Source organism: Dermacentor variabilis, chromosome 6 (assembly GCF_050947875.1).
Source record: "Dermacentor variabilis isolate Ectoservices chromosome 6, ASM5094787v1, whole genome shotgun sequence".
Taxonomy (NCBI): domain Eukaryota; kingdom Metazoa; phylum Arthropoda; class Arachnida; order Ixodida; family Ixodidae; genus Dermacentor; species Dermacentor variabilis.
Genome location: NC_134573.1, coordinates 162,947,344 through 162,971,452, shown reverse-complemented (window position 1 = coordinate 162,971,452; position 24,109 = coordinate 162,947,344).

The window sequence follows — 24,109 nt, the reverse complement described above, 5'->3', positions numbered from 1 at the left end:
ATTTAGGCGATAAATAAACCAATAAACGCAGAATAAATTTCTCCAAAAAATGAAAGAAACGGTAAGCCACGAAAATATACTTTTTGTCGGGTTGAATAAATCCTCATGAAAGCGCTGTTATTTCGCATGCATCTATCCCCACGCATGTGCTGATGCGGATTTAGGCGATAAATAAACCAATAAACGCAGAATAAATTTCCCGAAAAAATGAAAAAACGGTAAGCCTATAGCCCACGAAAATAAATTTTTCGTCGGGTTGAATAAATCCTCATGAAAGCGCTGTTATTTCGCATGCATCTATCCCCACGCATGTGCTGATGCGGATTTAGGCGATAAATAAACGAATAAACGCAGAATAAATTTCTCGAAAAAATGAAAAAACGGTAAGCCTATAGCTCACGAAAATAAATTTTTCGTCGGGTTGAATAAATCCTCATGAAAGCGCTGTTATTTCGCATGCATCTATCCCCACGCATGTGCTGATGCGGATTTAGGCGATAAATAAACGAATAAACGCAGAATAAATTTCTCGAAAAAATCAAAAACGGCCCACGAAAATATACTTTTTGTCGGGTTGAATAAATCCTCAGGAAAGCGCTGTTTTTTCGCATGGATCTATCCCCACGCATGTGCTGATGCGGATTTAGGCGATAAATAAACGAATAAACGCAGAATAAATTTCTCGAAAAAATCAAAAACGGTAAGCCTATAGCCCACGAAAATATACTTTTTGTCGGGTTGAATAAATCCTCAGGAAAGCGCTGTTTTTTCGCATGGATCTATCCCCACGCATGTGCTGATGCGGATTTAGGCGATAAATAAACGAATAAACGCAGAATAAATTTCTCGAAAAAATGGAAAAACGGTAAAGCTATAGCCCACGAAAATATGCTTTTTGTCGGGTTGAATAAATCCTCACGAAAGCGCTGTTTTTTCGCATGGATCTATCCCCACGCATGTGCTGATGCGGATTTAGGCGATAAATAAACGAATAAACGCAGAATAAATTTCTCGAAAAAATGGAAAAACGGTAAGGTTATAATAGCCCACGAAAATACACTTTTTGTCGGGTTGAATAAATCCTCACGAAAGCGCTGTTTTTTCGCATGGATCTATCCTCACGCATGTGCTGATGCGGATTTAGGCGATAAGTAAACGAATAAACGCAGAATAAATTTCTCAAAAAAATGGAAAAACGGTAAGGCTATAGCCCACGAAAATATACTTTTTGTCGGGTTGAATAAATCCTCAGGAAAGCGCTGTTTTTTCGCATGGATCTATCCCCACGCATGTGCTGATGCGGATTTAGGCGATAAATAAACGAATAAACGCAGAATAAATTTCTCGAAAAAATGAAAAAACGGTAAGCCTATAGCCCACGAAAATATACTTTTTGTCGGGTTGAATAAATCCTCACGAAAGCGCTGTTATTTCGCATGCATCCATCCCCACGCATGTGCTGATGCGGATTTAGGCGATAAATAAACCAATAAACGCAGAATAAATTTCTCCAAAAAATGAAAGAAACGGTAAGCCTATTGCCCACGAAAATATACTTTTTGTCGGGTTGAATAAATCCTCATGAAAGCGCTGTTATTTCGCATGCATCTATCCCCACGCATGTGCTGATGCGGATTTAGGCGATAAATAAACCTATAAACGCAGAATAAATTTCCCGAAAAAATGAAAAAACGGTAAGCCTATAGCCCACGAAAATAAATTTTTCGTCGGGTTGAATAAATCCTCATGAAAGCGCTGTTATTTCGCATGCATCTATCCCCACGCATGTGCTGATGCGGATTTAGGCGATAAATAAACGAATAAACGCAGAATAAATTTCTCGAAAAAATGAAAAAACGGTAAGCCTATAGCCCACGAAAATATACTTTTTGTCGGGTTGAATAAATCCTCACGAAAGCGCTGTTTTTTCGCATGCATCTATCCCCGCGCATGTGCTGAGGCGGATTTAGGCGATAAATATACGAATAAACACAGAATAAATTTCTCGAAAAAATGCAAAAAAGGTAAGCCTATAGCCCACGAAAATATACTTTTTGTCGGGTTGAATAAATCCTCAGGAAAGCGCTGTTTTTTCTCATGCATCTACCGCCGCGCATGTGCTGATGTGGATTTAGGCGATAAATAAACGAATAAACGCAGAATAAATTTCTCGAAAAAATGGAAAAACGGTAAGGCTACAGCCCACGAAAATATACTTTTTGTCGGGTTGAATAAATCCTCACGAAAGCGCTGTTTTTTCGCATGGATCTATCCCCACGCATGTGCTGATGCGGATTTAGGCGATAAATAAACGAATAAACGCAGAATAAATTTCTCGAAAAAATGGAAAAACGGTAAGGTTATAATAGCCCACGAAAATACACTTTTTGTCGGGTTGAATAAATCCTCACGAAAGCGCTGTTTTTTCGCATGGATCTATCCTCACGCATGTGCTGATGCGGATTTAGGCGATAAGTAAACGAATAAACGCAGAATAAATTTCTCAAAAAAATGGAAAAACGGTAAGGCTATAGCCCACGAAAATATACTTTTTGTCGGGTTGAATAAATCCTCAGGAAAGCGCTGTTTTTTCGCATGGATCTATCCCCACGCATGTGCTGATGCGGATTTACGCGATAAATAAACGAATAAACGCAGAATAAATTTCTCGAAAAAATGGAAAAACGGTAAAGCTATAGCCCACGAAAATATACTTTTTGTCGGGTTGAATAAATCCTCAGGAAAGCGCTGTTTTTTCGCATGGATCTATCCCCACGCATGTGCTGATGCGGATTTAGGCGATAAATAAACGAATAAACGCAGAATAAATTTCTCGAAAAAATGAAAAAACGGTAAGCCTATAGCCCACGAAAATATACTTTTTGTCGGGTTGAATAAATCCTCACAAAAGCGCTGTTATTTCGCATGCATCCATCCCCACGCATGTGCTGATGCGGATTTAGGCGATAAATAAACCAATAAACGCAGAATAAATTTCTCCAAAAAATGAAAGAAACGGTAAGCCTATTGCCCACGAAAATATACTTTTTGTCGGGTTGAATAAATCCTCATGAAAGCGCTGTTATTTCGCATGCATCTATCCCCACGCATGTGCTGATGCGGATTTAGGCGATAAATAAACCAATAAACGCAGAATAAATTTCCCGAAAAAATGAAAAAACGGTAAGCCTATAGCCCACGAAAATAAATTTTTCGTCGGGTTGAATAAATCCTCATGAAAGCGCTGTTATTTCGCATGCATCTATCCCCACGCATGTGCTGATGCGGATTTAGGCGATAAATAAACGAATAAACGCAGAATAAATTTCTCGAAAAAATGAAAAAACGGTAAGCCTATAGCTCACGAAAATAAATTTTTCGTCGGGTTGAATAAATCCTCATGAAAGCGCTGTTATTTCGCATGCATCTATCCCCACGCATGTGCTGATGCGGATTTAGGCGATAAATAAACGAATAAACGCAGAATAAATTTCTCGAAAAAATCAAAAACGGCCCACGAAAATATACTTTTTGTCGGGTTGAATAAATCCTCAGGAAAGCGCTGTTTTTTCGCATGGATCTATCCCCACGCATGTGCTGATGCGGATTTAGGCGATAAATAAACGAATAAACGCAGAATAAATTTCTCGAAAAAATGAAAAAACGGTAAGCCTATAGCCCACGAAAATATACTTTTTGTCGGGTTGAATAAATCCTCACGAAAGCGCTGTTTTTTCGCATGCATCTATCCCTGCGCATGTGCTGAGGCGGATTTAGGCGATAAATGTACGAATAAACGCAGAATAAATTTCTCAAAAAAATGAAAAAAAGGTAAGCCTATAGCCCACGAAAATATACTTTTTGTCGGGTTGAATAAATCCTCAGGAAAGCGCTGTTTTTTCTCATGCATCTACCGCCGCGCATGTGCTGATGTGGATTTAGGCGATAAATAAACGAATAAACGCAGAATAAATTTCTCGAAAAAATGGAAAAACGGTAAGGCTACAGCCCACGAAAATATACTTTTTGTCGGGTTGAATAAATCCTCACGAAAGCGCTGTTTTTTCGCATGGATCTATCCCCACGCATGTGCTGATGCGGATTTAGGCGATAAATAAACGAATAAACGCAGAATAAATTTCTCGAAAAAATGGAAAAACGGTAAAGCTATAGCCCACGAAAATATACTTTTTGTCGGGTTGAATAAATCCTCAGGAAAGCGCTGTTTTTGCGCATGGATCTATCCCCACGCATGTGCTGATGCGGATTTAGGCGATAAATAAACGAATAAACGCAGAATAAATTTCTCGAAAAAATGGAAAAACGGTAAGGCTATAGCCCACGAAAATATACTTTTTGTCGGGTTGAATAAATCCTCACGAAAGCGCTGTTTTTTCGCATGGATCTATCCCCACGCATGTGCTGATGCGGATTTAGGCGATAAATAAACGATTAAACGCAGAATAAATTTCACGAAAAAATGGAAAAACGGTAAGGCTATAGCCCACGAAAATATACTTTTTGTCGGGTTGAATAAATCCTCACGAAAGCGCTGTTTTTTCGCATGGATCTATCCCCACGCATGTGCTGATGTGGATTTAGGCGATAAGTAAACGAATAAACGCAGAATAAATTTCTAAAAAAAATGGAAAAACGGTAAGGCTATAGCCCACGAAAATATACTTTTTGTCGGGTTGAATAAATCCTCAGGAAAGCGCTGTTTTTTCGCATGGATCTATCCCCACGCATGTGCTGATGCGGATTTAGGCGATAAATAAACGAATAAACGCAGAATAAGTTTCTCGAAAAAATGGAGAAACGGTAAGGCTATAGCCCACGAAAATATACTTTTTGTCGGGTTGAAGAAATCCTCACGAAAGCGCTGTTTTTTCGCATGGATCTATCCCCACGCATGTGCTGATGCGGATTCAGGCGATAAATAAACGATTAAACGCAGAATAAATTTCTCGAAAAAATGGAAAACGGTAAGGCTATATCCCACGAAAATATAATTTTTGTCGGGTTGAATAAATCCTCAGGAAAGCGCTGTTTTTTCGCATGAATCTATCCCCACGCATGTGCTGATGCGGATTTAGGCGATAAATAAACGATTAAACGCAGAATAAATTTCTCGAAAAAATTGAAAAACGGTAAGGCTATAGCCCACGAAAATATACTTTTTGTCGGGTTGAATAAATCCTCAGGAAAGCGCTGTTTTTTTGCATGGATCTATCCCCACGCATGTGCTGATGCGGATTTAGGCGATAAGTAAACGAATAAACGCAGAATAAATTTCTCGAAAAAATGGAAAAACGGTAAAGCTATAGCCCACGAAAATATACTCTTTCTCGGGTTGAATAAATCCTCAGGAAAGCGCTGTTTTTTCGCATGGATCTATCCCCACGCATGTGCTGATGCGGATTTAGGCGATAAATAAACGAATAAACGCAGAATAAATTTCTCGAAAAAATGAAAAAATGGTAAGCCTATAGCCCACGAAAATATATTTTTGTCGGGTTGAATAAATCCTCACGAAAGCGCTGTTATTTCGCATGCATCCATCCCCACGCATGTGCTGATGCGGATTTAGGGGATAAATAAACCAATAAACGCAGAATAAATTTCTCGAAAAAAGGAAAGAAACGGTAAGCCTATAGCCCACGAAAATATACTTTTTGTCGGGTTGAATAAATCCTCATGAAAGCGCTGTTATTTCGCATGCATCTATCCCCACGCATGTGCTGATGCGGATTTAGGCGATAAATAAACCTATAAACGCAGAATAAATTTCCCGAAAAAATGAAAAAACGGTAAGCCTATAGCCCACGAAAATAAATTTTTCGTCGGGTTGAATAAATCCTCATGAAAGCGCTGTTATTTCGCATGCATCTATCCCCACGCATGTGCTGATGCGGATTTAGGCGATAAATAAACGAATAAACGCAGAATAAATTTCTCGAAAAAATGAAAAAACGGTAAGCCTATAGCCCACGAAAATATACTTTTTGTCGGGTTGAATAAATCCTCACGAAAGCGCTGTTTTTTCGCATGCATCTATCCCCGCGCATGTGCTGAGGCGGATTTAGGCGATAAATATACGAATAAACGCAGAATAAATTTCTCGAAAAAATAAAAAAAAGGTAAGCCTATAGCCCACGAAAATATACTTTTTGTCGGGTTGAATAAATCCTCAGGAAAGCGCTGTTTTTTCTCATGCATCTACCGCCGCGCATGTGCTGATGTGGATTTAGGCGATAAATAAACGAATAAACGCAGAATAAATTTCTCGAAAAAATGGAAAAACGGTAAGGCTACAGCCCACGAAAATATACTTTTTGTCGGGTTGAATAAATCCTCACGAAAGCGCTGTTTTTTCGCATGGATCTATCCCCACGCATGTGCTGATGCGGATTTAGGCGATAAATAAACGAATAAACGCAGAATAAATTTCTCGAAAAAATCAAAAACGGTAAGCCTATAGCCCATGAAAATATACTTTTTGTCGGGTTGAATAAATCCTCAGGAAAGCGCTGTTTTTTCGCATGGATCTATCCCCACGCATGTGCTGATGCGGATTTAGGCGATAAATAAACGAATAAACGCAGAATAAATTTCTCGAAAAAATGGAAAAACGGTCAAGCTATAGCCCACGAAAATATGCTTTTTGTCGGGTTGAATAAATCCTCACGAAAGCGCTGTTTTTTCGCATGGATCTATCCCCACGCATGTGCTGATGCGGATTTAGGCGATAAATAAACGAATAAACGCAGAATAAATTTCTCGAAAAAATGGAAAAACGGTAAGGTTATAATAGCCCACGAAAATACACTTTTTGTCGGGTTGAATAAATCCTCACGAAAGCGCTGTTTTTTCGCATGGATCTATCCTCACGCATGTGCTGATGCGGATTTAGGCGATAAGTAAACGGATAAACGCAGAATAAATTTCTCAAAAAAATGGAAAAACGGTAAGGCTATAGCCCACGAAAATATACTTTTTGTCGGGTTGAATAAATCCTCAGGAAAGCGCTGTTTTTTCGCATGGATCTATCCCCACGCATGTGCTGATGCGGATTTACGCGATAAATAAACGAATAAACGCAGAATAAATTTCTCGAAAAAATGGAAAAACGGTAAAGCTATAGCCCACGAAAATATACTTTTTGTCGGGTTGAATAAATCCTCAGGAAAGCGCTGTTTTTTCGCATGGATCTATCCCCACGCATGTGCTGATGCGGATTTAGGCGATAAATAAACGAATAAACGCAGAATAAATTTCTCGAAAAAATGAAAAAACGGTAAGCCTATAGCCCACGAAAATATACTTTTTGTCGGGTTGAATAAATCCTCACGAAAGCGCTGTTATTTCGCATGCATCCATCCCCACGCATGTGCTGATGCGGATTTAGGCGATAAATAAACCAATAAACGCAGAATAAATTTCCCGAAAAAATGAAAAAACGGTAAGCCTATAGCCCACGAAAATAAATTTTTCGTCGGGTTGAATAAATCCTCATGAAAGCGCTGTTATTTCGCATGCATCTATCCCCACGCATGTGCTGATGCGGATTTAGGCGATAAATAAACGAATAAACGCAGAATAAATTTCTCGAAAAAATGAAAAAACGGTAAGCCTATAGCTCACGAAAATAAATTTTTCGTCGGGTTGAATAAATCCTCATGAAAGCGCTGTTATTTCGCATGCATCTATCCCCACGCATGTGCTGATGCGGATTTAGGCGATAAATAAACGAATAAACGCAGAATAAATTTCTCGAAAAAATCAAAAACGGCCCACGAAAATATACTTTTTGTCGGGTTGAATAAATCCTCAGGAAAGCGCTGTTTTTTCGCATGGATCTATCCCCACGCATGTGCTGATGCGGATTTAGGCGATAAATAAACGAATAAACGCAGAATAAATTTCTCGAAAAAATGAAAAAACGGTAAGCCTATAGCCCACGAAAATATACTTTTTGTCGGGTTGAATAAATCCTCATGAAAGCGCTGTTATTTCGCATGCATCTATCCCCACGCATGTGCTGATGCGGATTTAGGCGATAAATAAACGAATAAACGCAGAATAAATTTCTAGAAAAAATGAAAAAACGGTAAGCCTATAGCTCACGAAAATAAATTTTTCGTCGGGTTGAATAAATCCTCATGAAAGCGCTGTTATTCCGCATGCATCTATCCCCACGCATGTGCTGATGCGGATTTAGGCGATAAATAAATGAATAAACGCAGAATAAATTTCTCGAAAAAATGGAAAAGCGGTAAGGCTATAGCCCACGAAAATATACTTTTTGTCGGGTTGAATAAATCCTCAGGAAAGCGCTGTTTTTTCGCGTGGATCTATCCCCACGCATGTGCTGATGCGGTTTTAGGCGATAAATAAACGAATAAACGCAGAATGAATTTCTCGAAAAAATGGAAAAACGGTAAGGCTATAGCCCACGAAAATATACTTTTTGTCGGGTTGAATAAATCCTCACGAAAGCGCTGTTTTTTCGCATGGATCTATCCCCACGCATGTGCTGACGCGGATTTAGGCGATAAATAAACGAATAAACGCAGAACAAATTTCTCGAAAAAATGAAAAAACGGTAATCCTATAGCCCATGAAAATATACTTTTTGTCGGGTTGAATAAATCCTCACGAAAGCGCTGTTTTTTCGCATGCATCTATCCCCGCGCATGTGCTTATGCGGATTTAGGCGATAAATAAACAAATAAACGCAGAATAAGTTTCTCGAAAAAATGAAAAAACGGTAAGGCTATAGCCCACGAAAATATACTTTTTGTCGGGTTGAATAAATAAGTGCTGAATGATTTTATCGAGAAAGAAAGCGGTAAGTCAATCGGGGCGCAGACTTCTTGCAAGACATAACGAGCCGCATGGGGAAGTGCACGAGTGGCACTAAGGCGACCTTCCTCACTAAAGGGAAAAGCAATGGGAAGTAACAACACCTTCGAATGAAAATGTCAAATTAATTTAATTTCACTTTTTTTTTTCTTCCGGAGAAAAATCATCCACGCATGTCTGTTTATTAATCGTGCGTATCGTAGACAGCGCGTGCGTTAGCAGTGGGTGTGATGCATGTGCTGATCGTGCGCTTTCCGTAGAGGTGCGTTAACTTGGCTGCTCCGAAATTTGGCGGGCAGTGGACCTAACTCTTTTTTTTTTTTTGGAAGAACGTACCTACGAATATTCGTTTGTTCTTCGTCCAAGTTAGCGCCAGCACGTACATTAGCAGTGGGAGTGGTGCAATCGCTGACCTTGCGATTCCCAGAGAAGTGCGTTGACCTGGCTGTACCGAAGTTTTAGCGGGCTGTAGGCTTAGCTCTTTAGTGTGAAAGCACTGCTTGGCTCATTGCGTATTTCTCCGGTGTACGGCGGTGGTGATAAATTTGGTGGTAGGAACGCTATAATGTAACTATGGTACAGATGAGATCGATGTAGGCTATAGAAAAAGGTGATGATGGAAAGTGGCTACATAGACATATCTGGGCATAATAAACTAAGAGATTTCAAAAGAAATAAAAACGCAGAGTGCGTTTGCTCTTAGGCGGATTCGAACCCAGGCCACCCCGAGGAACATTCGCAGTGAGAGCCGGATGCGTTACCTATGCTTCGCACCAGCATCTGTTATCGGCGACACTAAGGAGCGTCTTGTTCGCGCGGCGCGTCTAGCGATTAGTGACGTCACGGGAGAGGGTGCTGATCCTGAACTTTCTGGGGAAGTGCTTTGCCCTGAGTGCGCCGAAATTCTGGCGGGCTATAGGCTTACCAATTTTTTTCTCGTAAAAGCCTGTCTGCGTATATTCATCGCGTAAATCGGCGTCAGCACATGCTTTAGCAGGCTGAATGATGCAGGTGCTGTTCCTGAACTTTCTAGGGAAGCGCACTGACCTGGCTGCGCCAAAATTTTAACTTACCTTTATTTTTTTTTCGGGATAGCTTGTCTGCGCACATTTATTTATTCATCGCGTATATTAGCGTCAGCACGTGCACTAGTGGGGGTCTGAGGGAGGCGCCGATCATCCGCTTTACACAGAATCGCGTGAACCTGCATGTGCCGAAATTTAATGCGCTTTGGACTTACCTTCTTTTTCTGCAAAAGCCAATCTGTGCATATTCGTTTATCGCAGAAATCGACTTCAGCAAGTCCATTAGCAGGGGGAACGATGCATGCACTGAGCCAGTGCTTTTTCACTGACGTGCGTAGGCTTGGCTGCGCCAAAAATTTACACTGGCTATAGACTTACCCTTTCTTGTTCAGAAAAACTTGTCTGTGCACATTTACTTATTCATTGCGTATATCAGGGTCAGCGCGTGCACTAGTACATTGATGCTGGTGTTGACCCTTCGCTTTCCACAGAATTGCATGGTACTGTCTGTGGCAAAACTTAAATGGACTTTGAGCTTACGTTTTTTTTTTCCCGCAAGAGCCAATCTGCGCATATTCGTTTATTCATCGCAGGAATCGACGTCAGCATGTCAGCATAAGGGGGAGTGATCTATTCACTAAAGAGAAGTGCGTGGACCTGGCTGCGCCGTAATTTTAACTGGCTTTAGACCTACCTTTTTTGCACAAAAGCTTATTTGCGCATATTTCTTTATTCACCGCGTAAATCGGCGTCAGCATGCATATTAGCCTGAGGAGTGACAGACAGACAGACAGACAGAAAAAGAACTTTATTGATGGTCTTGAGGAACCGGCGTTAGGGTACCTCCCTTTTCACGGAGTCTCCGTAGCCGTCGCGGCCGCACCCACGTCTGGGTGGGAAGATCGTGGTCCTCCGCCCTGTCGCAGGCCCTCTGGACATCCCGTAGTTGCTCTGAGAGGTCGCCACTCTTAAGGGCTGCCTCCCAGTCCGTTAGAGTGGTGAGCGATGAGCTGCGTAACGCAGGGCATTGCCAGAGCATGTGAGATAAAGAGCAGTACGCCTCCCCACAGTCTGGACAGTGGGGTTCTACATTAGGCGCGAAGTGACTGAATCGGCCCCTGGAGGGGAGTGACCCCGTTTGGAGCATGCGAAAGGGCGACGATTGTTGCCTTGTGAGTTTAGGATGTGGTAGCGTAAAGGCCTCCCGAGCAAGTTGATAATGTGCCAAGATTTCATGGAAGGTCAGAAGCGAATCCCTGTGCAGTCCAAGTCGCCGCCCGTGAGTCCACCGGAAGTGCTGCGGTGTGTAAGACCCCGTGCACAGTCATGGGCCAACTCATTGGCGTCAACAATCTCAGAGTGCACATTGATTCCCATATGGGCCGGGAACCATTTGATGATATGAAAACCAGCAGCTCCCTTGGTGCCGAAGATGGCCGCCGAGATCGAGCCGGAGGCGAACGCTCGGGCTGCGGACCTGGAGTCTGTAAATATATTGGGACGTAGAGGATCATTCAGTGCTATAGCTATAGCAACCTGCTCGGCTACAGTTGCAGAAATCTTCCGCACGGATGCTGAGTTAATGAGAGTGCCATCGGAGTCAACCGAAACTACGGCATAGTGATCAGAGCGTCCGTACTGGGCGGCGTCAGTGATATTTGCGCCGGACCAGCGCTTGAGATGATTCAGAAGCGGCAATAGGTACAAGGCTCCCGAGGAGCTCGAGCCAACCCAGTCCTCGTGATCGTGAGTGCTAAGCCCCCACTTCTTCTAACCTGCAACTTGCGTTATGCTCACCCAGGACAGAACCTATATATCCAAGCTAAATATGTGATTATATTCCGGCTTTTGGTTGGGTATGAACAGCACGGACGAGAAAAAGGACTAGAAAATAAACGCAAAATGTCTTTTATTTTGCTTTCCTGTTCTCAAGTCATTTCTTTAGTCCGAGTGTTTCGTGTGGAACACAAGATGTGTGTATGATTAGGTACCAACTAGCCCAGCTGTCAGTTAACCGAGCACAATAATCCGCGAAGTAATCCTATTAATTTCCTCCTTTGTTATATGCTTTTCCTGTGTCAAGCCATGAAAGGTACGGAACCATCACACGTCAGGTAGAAACAGCTTTGCTTCCCCGCGAGACGCTGCCGCGTAAAACACAGGGTGCCATGTAGTCCCCGTCCACCAGAATGATGGGCCCCTCCCATCCTACAGCCTTCCCTTTCGGTTTTCGCAAACTTTTTGAGCCGCCCCCCCCCCCCCCCCCTCCCGCGCCGCTTTAAGTACGCTTAAAGCCTCTCCCTCAAATTCTATACACTCCCTCAAGATAAACATGTGTCTTTTCCCCTCTAACCAACGCGCAAGTTGGCAATGAAGCTGCCGTTAGGCCTTGCGAACTAATTTGTACTGCCGAGATTCTTTAAAGGGAACACCAGCGCCGAGCGAGAAGGATGGAGCAGCAACGCGAGCGCTGGTAGGCAGAGCGTTCGCCGACCGAACCCAAAGTCGTCGGCAAGCCCCGGCCGTGAGCTGAACAAGACCTGCAAAACGCGCGGGCCAGGCGTGCTCAGGAGACCTTTAGAAACTCCGGAACAACATCCATACGCTCGAGCGTAACCCACATTCACAACTTGAAACGTCACTACAATTTTTTTTTCGTTTAAAACGCAGTGCTTTTGTCTCAGCACGCATATATATACTTAAATACTATATACTATATATACTATACTATATACATATATACTTAAAGCTGTAAGCAAAAGAACCGTCCGCAGATGGATAGGTCGCGAAATATAGCTGATAGATTTTCTATGCGCATCGGAATCTCAGATGCAGCTCCCTACTTTATGAGAAGGTTGGAAGTCCTCAGGCTTCAATTATCGGAGGTCGCTGCAGGACCATAATAAGGTGTTCCATTCCATGCAGTCCAGTTGCCGGAATGTTTCTCGGCTGTAGTCTTTCTTTTGCGCCACCGGAAGTTTCTCAGAGATTTCTGAGGCAAGGCACGCGTCTGCAGCGCGTGTTATACGATGCAGTTAGCGAAATGGGACACCGCTCACACTTGCCCGCCTCGCCATCTCCACACGTACGCTGTACGTGAACACCGACCGGCTTAAGCCTCGTTTTGTTTACCTTTGTGTCTGTGGGATAGCGGACACGGGCTCTTGTGCTCCTGCTGGGCAACGGTTCCGCCATCTCCCCTAAATAATGCTCGTCACCCTGCGCCGCTTACATGAACGTGAGCGTGACCTCATTTTGCACCTCAACGATCGCAGCACTAGTTGGGACCTTTATCACGAGCGAACCGCATGCTCGCGGGCTCGCTGCCGTCTCAGGAATCGCTTGGGCTCGAGTGATTCGACACCCCTCGCTCGGTGTTGGAGGTTTGCTTTCTGAGCGTCCTATATACGTGACTGTATTAGTGCCCCACTTGGCCTCTTTACCTTGGGTCTAACAACTTGGAATCGAACCACTACATTAAGGGCTTTCTTTATTTATTTACGTATAACTTACGGCATACCGTAACTGGTTGCGGGTCGCGCACGAGGCAGGCGCAGGCTGCTTACTGAAGCCGGGTACTGCACTTAGACTGCAGTGCAAAATAACGCGAGAACTGACGGCCGAATATTACTATATATATGTGGTGTCGCAGACGAATTTTTCGGACGCAGCCAATGCGGTAAAGATTACCGAATAATCGGGAGCTCAGGAAAAAAAGAAAAAAAATTTAACAGAGAACAAAAACGAAAGGCAACCATAAAATCGAATTCTTTGTTTTTAAGAGCACTAACACAGCGGCAAATTTCTTTAGAGAAATTCGCTCGGTGTTGTACTTGGCAGAATAAAGGTTGGTTGAAATTTTGTGACCGCAGCGGCCCGGGCGCGTGCGTTTCGAGTTCGCCTATCGCGTAGCGAGGTGTGCTTAAAAAAATTAAATTTGGGGTTTTACGTGCTAAAACCACTTTCTGATTGTGAGGCACGCCGTAGCGGAGGCCTCCTGAAATTTCGACCACCTGGGGTTCTTTAAGGTCCACCGAAATCTAAGCACACGGTTGTTTTCACATTTCGGCCCCATCGAAATGCGGCCGCCGTGGCCGGGATTCGATGCCGCGACCTCGGGCTCAGCAGCCCAACACCATAGCCACTGAGCAACCACGGCGGGTGAGGTATGTTTCGCGGCGGTCGTTGTGAAGTCCAGATACAGCGTACGCGGCCTTGACTTCGCAACTATATCAGTTTAGGCGGCGTTGCGAAAAGTCGTATCACTTCTTTATTCATTGGGCTCTATACACAACTATATACACGACTTTGGGATATGCATTCGCTGTATTCGCCTGCTGATCACCCACGGACCCAAACTCTGCTTCATGCACGTGGCTCCTAGTCCAGCTTGTTGGACGTGATTGCGTACACCCGACCAACGATGTGATCTACGGTTGAAAACACCTTAAAGGTAAAATTCCCGCAACGGCATGCCGCCCACCACACCCGCGGGCCAGGTCTAACCAGCGCCGCTTAGACGGAGTTGGCAACCAACCAAAGCTGGCGGTTTGTTGCAGACTGCAGAATACGGGGAGGTTAATGTCATCGTCGGCAGAACAACTAGTGCGATATAACAGCGGTTACCGGAAATTAACCAGCATGCATACAGGTAGGAACGTGATAATCAATAAAAACTTTTGCCTTTCGCACATTGAAACGGAGAGGCAGGCCTCTCCTTTTAGATTAGGATATATGCAACAGCAAGGTTCTCTTCCAAATTCTATGGCCTTCAAAAAGAAAGAAAGAAAAAATGTCATAGCGAGCAACGATGGGTCTTATAGTGGGCGTTGCATAAATGAGAACGCCAGGTGTACATAACTCTTCTCGCTTAAGGGGGAGTTTTAGCTAGGGAGCTCTTACTAAATGCATGAGAAAAGAAATATTGTTTTTCTCGGCAACCACTGCACCAAATTTGACGAGGTTTATTACATTAAGAACAAAAAAAAAACAAATTTATTTACTGTACGCAGCGAGTTTTTTATTTAAATCACTGATGTTTTCTTATAAAATATTCTTGAAGATCACAATATTTATAAAACACAGTTATCAAGTGTATAACTCTGTAACTCAGCAATGCGAAATGATATCACAATTATGCAAATTGCATACAGTAGTACATCTGAAACGGACTACACTCATCTATTTAAATGAGTCTCGAATACACCACTAATACGTGAGTAGTACTTTTGCAAATCCCTTGCAAACTTCTAATATATTCAAGTAAGATATAAATTGATTTATCAAATTTGCCCGATTTGGATTTTCTAACGGATGTAATTGGCAGAACTGCAATACCTGCTCCTAGGGCAGAGAAACAAATTCTTAATCTTCCTGCTTCTATCTTTCTCAAACTTATCAATTTTCGCCTATTTTCCTAAAAACAATCAGACCCTAAATCAAAAGTTCACATTATAATCACTTGTATTTAACTTTATCTCTCACATGCAACAAATTTCAGAGAAGTCGATCCAAGGGTCCAAGCATTTCAGCGTTTTAGATGCATTTGAACAGACAACAGCGGTCTTGGGCACCAGCTAAAGCTTGCTCTTAGTCACTGGCTGATTTTCGCTCAGATTTTCCAAACAAGTAGCACTTTACAGTGTGTCAAGTTAATTGCTAACTTTGCGAGCGTTACTTGTTTTGTTTTGCTTTTTTTTCAATAAAACGAAGTTCCCGTCATCTGCTGAGACATCACTCAAAAGTTTACTGTTGCTGCTGTTGCATAGCGGGACCATCTGTCAGCGCTATAGTGTCAGCGACTTACTATCACAGCCCTAGAAAAAGCATTCACATCTTCAAAATGCATCTCAAGCACCACACATGCATACGCAAGAAAGAAAGAAGAACGAAAGTACTGGGCTCGTAAACGTGAGTGCTAAGTGCGCTGCTCGTCAGCGCCCCTGGACTGCCGCAAGCAACTTCTCCTCGGTGTCTCGGTGTGACCGGGAGAAACGTACATACCTCAGGAAGCTGGGGCAAATTCAATGCTCGACTAGCGGCAATACAGCAACGCGATGACGCCCATTGGCGCCCAAATTAGGAGGGGGTGGGGGGGGGGGAGTGAGAAGTGGCAGTGGTCCCACTTATCGGCACATTAGCGCCACGAATGCATACCCCTACGACAAGTATCCCGAATCCCTGCGGTCTGCTTGCATTATCACTTTATTTTTTTTTTCTCACTCGTGCGTACATCCACCAAGAAATACTGCAACGCATTTATTTTTTACTTCAGTCTTGAAATTTGGTTTGCCGAGACGCCCTTCCTAAACTGAATCTTTCGGTTACGTTTTTCGGTTTCCATTGTAGGTTTTGATGCTGAAACAGTCAAATCGAATCCGCTTTCACCAAGCGCTGAAAACTTCGAGAGCTGGTAATTATGCTAACGCGTCAGCTAAAGTGAACCTTCGAAGGAGCGTAAATCCAGGTACTTAACCCTGCAACCGTGCTCCGCCCAATTGGTCGGGCCGAATGATGTCAAATGAGATTTATGCGCACTTTGGGTAATTATTCGTGTGTAGTCGCACTCGATGGACTGCTGATCTCAACACCTCGCGATTTTACCTGAGAACGCTTTCTACTTTCCTTGTGGTTTTTAATAACTCGAACTCTGTGACAACACTTATATACAGTTCAAAAAGGGGGTTTCATTATCTAGTAGAATCTCGGTAAGCTTCTTCAATCAAGGGAGGCACTTAACAATAATTCAATTTCATACTTCTCATTATTTGAAGCTTTCTTATCGTTCACTCTCTCTATATTTGCTGACGTATATATATATATATATATATATATATATATATATATATATATATATATATATATATATATATATATATATATATATATATATATTCCATAGTTTGTTTTGTTTCGCAATGCTATAGATTCATTAGGCGCACGTAGTCAATCTTTCCAATGGGAAAAGTGTCCTTCTCTTAAAGGGCATCCGGCGTTTTTTTAACCATGTTAGGATATTGTCACTTTCAAATGGCACTGACAGTCCTGTCACCGGTAGGGTGGTTCAGTTTGCTTAGAAATTGATTTCCAATAATTTTTAAATAACCCATAAACGGGATACCGAAACCGAGACGGATAGCTGCTTCGTGTGACCTCACAATGAGTCAATGACGTCGTATCCTACACTACCATAATGTAAGCACGCAGAACGCGTGCTAAACGCGCAGAACACGTGGCGCTAACACCAAAGAAACGAGGCTGATGATGTCTCCTGACGACACAGGGAACTTTTACAGAGTTTACGAACTAGACAGCGGCGATTTAAGCGACGATTTTAGCGACAGTGGTGGTGTAGTCTCTGACGTCACAATCATAGTGTGCCCAGTAGAAACTCATGAGTCGGGAACGCAACCAATCTTTGGAATTTATTTTCAGGAAAACTAAAGGACTTGTAGCCATATAGTTTGTCACAGTTAATCAGGCTGCAAAAAAGAACATATACTCAAAATTTTATAAATATCAGTTGAAATCGAAAAATCGCCGGAGTTACCCTTTAAGATACAAAGAAGCCTAGATCATCACACTAAGGGGCTGAAGAACATGAGAAATAGTTTTTACTGGAAGTGACAATAAATCTTTGTGTTAAAACTTTGTATGTCATTGTGTACTCGGTGTGGATTATACTAATTTTTGCGCTTAATTGTAGAAAGCTCAGAACGTACTATTTTTTTCTAGTTTGTTTACGCATGTTTACGTAATGTACTTTATTTCCAGAACGTACGTACGTAGTTAGTCTGTTTGTCCGTCCGTCTGTCTGTTTCTCTGTATTAACCACATTACTTCATGTTACCATCCCTTGCTCATTAGACAGTCTATTGTTTGTGGAAAAGCCTTTGACACAATACTTATAATTTCACCAGTATAAATATAATCAGAATCGCATTTCGTACTGATAAATTATGGATTTAAAACTCTACTGTGGTTTATTTTGCGGTAAGACGTTGATTACTAGGAGAGAAGCGTGAGTACCGAACTGTCATTCCTCGAATTTGCGCCGAAACCTAAGCGCCGGCACGACAGTGTGACATCACGGATTCCGAAGCACTTTCTCGCATATGGGCCATCGTGGAGCATTATGAATTCTCGACTCTCACTAAGTTCCGTCCTTGGCTCGTTTGTAAATACAATGTGGTTCACCTTGCCCATCAACTATAAACCAGGCGCGAAAAGGCACCGTCAAAATGTATGACACTATGGCGAAGCTGGTGCACGAACTAGATGGAGATCGCCCTATAGTGCTCTTTTGTTCTTTAGTGCTCCATTAAAAAGCGATAATCTGATGACAGGTTGTGGCAATGTAAAGGCTTTATTTATTAAAGATTCAAATAGTGGGCTCCGTGACTCTGGCTTATAAGGGAATATAGGCCAGAGGACATGACATAGGAGAGAACGGAATTATTATGTGGGGACCACGAGCCCTTGACCGGAGGCCACCAGGACTAGCGGCAGGACTCTTCCAAAGTGTGTGTGTGTGTGTGTGTGTGTGTGTGTATATATATATATATATATATATATATATATATATATATATATATATATTGTTACGAATGATGTTTATTTACAGGGTGAAACGGTGAAACGAGGTCCGAGAGGGAAGCTACAGGCCAGGCCCAGCCGGCGCAGAGTACCGCGAGGTCACGCGCGCACACTCTACTTCGTCTTTCTCTGCCTCAGCCGCAGCCGCGCAGTGCTGCGACATTTTCCCCGGGGGCAGACGAAGCTCGCCGAGCGAGTTAAAGGGACCTGTGATGACACTGCTTGAGTCTGGCCACGTGAACAACTTGCGTCGCCCGTGAACGCCGATTACTTGCCGTCACTTTGGCGACGACATAGTTCACATCGCTCAAGCGGTTGAGTATAACGAATGGTCCGGTGTAAGTGGCGAGAAACTTGCGGTACAATCCCTTTTTGCGAACAGGTGTCCACAACCAAACAATCACCGGGAGTAAAACTGACGGGGAGATGCCGCGCATCATAGCGAATCTTGCTGTTGCCTTGTGAGGACAACGTCCTAAGATGCGCCAGTCGACGTGCTTCCTCAGCACGACACAGAGTTTGGGCGATGGAAGGATCCTGTTGGCACGATAAAGGTAGAATAGTGTCCAGAAAGCTCTGGGGTGCGCGGGCGTACAGCAAAAAGAACGGCGCATATCCAGTAACTTCGTGCTTGGCACTATTGTACGCGTACGTTACAAAAGGTAAGACGGCGTCCCAATTCTTGTGGTCAGCAGCGACATACATTGATAACATGTTGGTAAGGGTTCGATTCGTCCGCTCCGTGAGGCCATTGGTTTGCGGGTGGTAAGGAGTGGCATGACGATATGCAGAACCACAAAGCCGCAAAAGTTCTTCAACGACGTCGGCGGTGAATTGCCGTCCACGGTCACTGATGACAACACGGGGAGCGCCGTGACGGAGGATGACGTGATGCAACAAAAATGAAGAAACATCTGCTGCAGTGGCAGATGGAAGTGCCGCCGTTTCCGTGTAGCGAGTAAGATAATCTACGCATACTATAATCCAGCGGTAGCCAGCTGACGTCTTTGGGAGCGGGCCAAGCAAGTCGATGCCCACTTTTTCAAAAGGTAACGTCGGTGGCTTAACTGGTTGTAAATAGCCTGCTGGGGCCGTCGTCGGTTGCTTGTGGCGCTGGATATATATATATATATATATATATATATATATATATATATATATATATATATATATATATATATATATATATATATATATATATATACACTTTGGAAGAGTCCTGCCGCTAGTTCTGGTGGCCTCCGGTCAAGGACTCGTGGTATATATATATACAGTATGCTACACAATATTCGAGAAGTGTCATACTAATAAACAATGTTTGAACTGCAGATTTCTCTTGCTTCGGGGGGCACAAAATACCAAATGCACAGAGGAGGTACACCGGGTAAATACCATTTCCGACTGATTTATTACGCCTTTAGTATTGCCTAAATAAAGCACAAGATAACTCGAAGACGTGCGCGCAACCACAAGAAAACATGAAAACAGAATGTAAACAGATAAAGATTGTCTAATTTCTTGCCACATGTGCTTTCTGACCCGCGCAAACATACAGATGCGTCACTGTAAATCTTCGTTTTCTTTCCTTTTTGTCTAGTTCTCGTCTAAAGTTTCCGTCGCGACCGCGTTCTTGCTTTTCCCAATAATCTTTATATCTGAGGTGCATGGCTCACATCTGCAGGAATCACAATGCGCGGACAAGTGCGCATTTTCTTTATTTCTGACTGCCAACGCATGTGTACGTGTTAAAAGGTGCCCCTGTTTTATTAACCATGTTCCCCCTGCGTAACTACAGTCATTTGACGGTGCGAGCGGCTGTCCAGCACTTGACCGCAATACCTGCCGATTTCTCCCTTTTAAAAAGTGCGAGATCCAGGACTAAGGGGATACCATTCGATTGAAGCCTCCACACGCTCTTGCGAGGAAGATGGAAGCGACGGCTGCAAGCCCAGACGCTGCAAACGAACTCTTTCGAGAAGTTGCCAGTGCAGTTCCCATGGAGTTCCCATGGAGTTCTCTCTTAGGGAACTCGATCGCCTGACCTCTGTCGTAATTGGGCTTCGCGTGGCCTAAATTACACCGGCTTTATGGGTACGGCAAGCTTACTGTAGCTGTCTACAGCAGATTAGTTGATCCAGAGAGCTTATGGGGTTCACGATACCGACGAGCCGGCTTTGTGGGCAGCGTAAACGGGGCGTTAAGGTTCCATCAAAGTTTAATTACGCCACAGTGCACTGACCAACGTCGACGGCCGCCGTGAGAGTATAGCTTGCCTTATTGCTTTTCTTGCTCTTCTTTCTGTCTCGCGTTACGAAACTTACAATTCATGTATAATTTTGCTGCACCATCGACTTCAAGTGGCCATACGCTGTGAAAATATATATAAGAGAGCGAACTCCGCAAGATAGCCGTACATTGCCCAGAAATATAAAGTTTCCTTTCGGCATCAGTGAAAGGTCTCATGGCGTTTTTGTTTTTGTTTCTGAGCAAGCATGAGTGCAGATGAAAAATAATTATGCATGTTTGACAGCTATTTGACATATCTAAGGGGCAGCGCAGTACGACAAAGACAAAGGGCAGGAAACGCACAGGACTGCGCTGATTTCCTTCCTTTTGTCTTTATCGTCTTGCGCTGCCCCTTCAAGATGTGCAACCAGTACCAACTCGCCCAAATGTCGATTCTTCTACAGCTATTCCGACATATTAGATCAAATACATATTTGTTCATGTGCGTTTACAAGTTCTCAGAATAAAGCATTTCTGGCTTTCACCCGTAAATTAATAAGCATATTTGGGGCGAGGGGACGGGAAGTCAAGGCTCGAGCTCTCTCTAAACAGGCGTTGCACGTAGTACACTAGAACGCCTGTGCTCGCATACTAAAATCGCTCCTTCTGACGTTTTGAAAGCTACATTTTGAGAAGGCAATGACTTGCTTTTAAAGCGGATGTTCCTGTGCCGACCTTCTCTCTACTTGTGCAGGTTTCCTGTCCGTCTGTTTCTTGCCGAGTGATGTGAGCGGATACCGGAAACAGCGTAATCGTAAACTGCGCCGATCCCGGAGACGATGCATTCCATGCTTTACCGATCACGAAGGCTGTTTAATCAAAGGCAGAGCCTTTAGTGGGTCGGCCGACCAGCAGCAGGTGGTGTGGCGGGCCAGGAAGTAAGGACCACTCCCAGGCGCAAGCAGGAGGACTAGCGGGCTTGCGTTTTTTTTTCTTCTTCGTATTGAATGAAGTTATTTCCTCCTCATCCTCACACCAGTGGACAATAAGTGTCCCGCAAAGCGTTTCGAGGTTGCTTGTAATGCGAGCCGATCCCTCAGGCAGTGCAATCTTGATAATTCTGATAGTGACATCGCATTGCAGTCGACCTAGCTTCATTGCGTCCTCCGAGTTTGGCGTCAGTGTCCTGCCTAATAGAAGCATCGGAGAGGTATTCCACACAGCTGTGAAACGGAGAGGGAAAGAAAAACGAACATTCACTGAACAAAAGAAATCTAAAGACGAAGGTCACAGTGGCCCCAAGTCCCACGCGTGAGTCACGTGGAGGATGTGATCATTAACCATTGATCTCGTGTTCGTAAAGGTGCTGCAGTGTCAAACATGCATCGCTATGTTTTATAGATCTCTGTGCATACACCTTCTGCTCACAATTCTTCGTCTCCCACCAGCAAAATATCGCATTTACCTGGGATTCATTGTTGCATCCACGCCGCATACCTTGAGGCCGTGTTGAGATATGCTGCAATTTAGGAAATGGTGTAAACAAGTCCACAAGTTGGAAATAAAATACAATTTCACGAATCATGCTCTCTTTGCTTAGCATATAACTGATATAATTCAAGAAAGCTTCGTATGCGAAGATCGCTAAAAAAAAGTAATACAGGATCTGCCGTATTTTTTTTTTTCAATAATAAATTGCATATTGCAATAATTGCAAGACATTGCGTATTTGCACTCGCATATGCTTATAGATGCAGACGTCGTAGCACATTTGTTTGAACGTTTCTTTCAGTCTGTAAAAAAAGAAAAAGAAGAAAACAAAATGAAACACTTGAGTAATGAACGCGTATACTCGCGAAGGAAATTCGAGTCAACGCAACGCGTGCGGCTTCAATTCCCGTCCATTGAGAGACAGCAATGCTATGCAACAACACGGCACCGAATAAATATTTGGTCTTCGCCTTGGCGTGATAAAAGAGCGGGCGCAAGTAATTTTTTTATTCCTTTTCTTGTTTTTAGCCTCGGAATTGGCGATTTGAAATCAGGCAAGCGGAATACTGTAAGTGGGCGGGAACAAAGAGGCCACATCACTGGACAAAATAAATCACCTTTCAATTTGTTGGGCGTGCCGCTGCGGTCTTGAAAATAACCGAGGAGGAATTACAAACTTCAACCTGCATTTGCATACCAGTTATTACGCGGAAATTCTTCAAAGATAAGGCTAAAAATGAACAAACAGCTGAAATGTGAAATTTTTTTCGGCTTGCGAGTGAGTAGCCGATACTAAAATTGTTAAAGCGTACTCAGGAAGTCTTTTATGCATTTCACTATGACTATCCGAACAGATTCCGCTTTGTAACTCACTCAGATGATGCCCCATTGAAAACTAAGTTTGTAAGCGCATCTATTTGGTATAGCTTGCCTGTGAACCTGCCGCTTCAGGTAGTCATCGTTTTCATGGTCCGTATATATTTGTATTTAGTCGGAACACTTTCGTTAGCAATAAAGATATACCGGTAAAAACTAAATGGCAACAGGAAAGCACACAATTCTTCTCCTATTAAAAACAATAACATGTCTTGTTTTCTAAACAGCCAACTGCCTTCAAAATCTCCAAAATTTTCAATATGCACTACGTGTGGCTAGTCCTGACTGTTTGCCAGGTCTCTTAAGCTCATTTGCACGCTTGCGCTGACTGTCAGGCCAGCCGATACCTAGTCAAATGCTTTGCCACCATTGGAATTAGCATTAGTGTGACTATTGTTTTCCTTACAACTACTGATGAATGGAACAGCGATGCCGACATATAACTAGAGTTTGTGCGGCGAGGTAGAGAAACCCAGCGCGTTTGACCGCCTATTCACCCAGTGTGATTCTGATTATTAAAATTCACCAGTGCCTTTTAACCTTTAAAAAACTGTCGGCAGTCATGGTTCGAGATGTATCTCTTGCGGCTTGTACTATGGAGAAACAACAATGAAAAGCTGGACTAGCATACCTGAGTCCTAATTATGCAGCGACGATAACCACGGAAGGAAGTTGCGCGCGCCACCTCACAATGATTCGGACAGGCTTGTACAATGAGCTGGGCGGGAAGTTCTCGAGAACCTCGTTAACGTCTGGTTGCCGTGGTGCCGAATACCTCTTCAGTATGTGTGACTTCGTTTGCACAACGCACCGGTCTCTGATGTACAGTTCAAGTGTGGCATTCTTGGCTTGGATAAGCATTAGGCCTTTTCCTATAGTTAATTTGCAGCCTTTGTTAATCGCCATCTCTGGGGAGTGCGACTCACGCACTTTGTGTGTCTGGATAGCTTAATTTGCTTTGCTTGTATTCTTTCTAGCACTGATTTCTGTATGAATCTGTCTTTTTTCTCATTAACCTTGAGGGCTGTTTA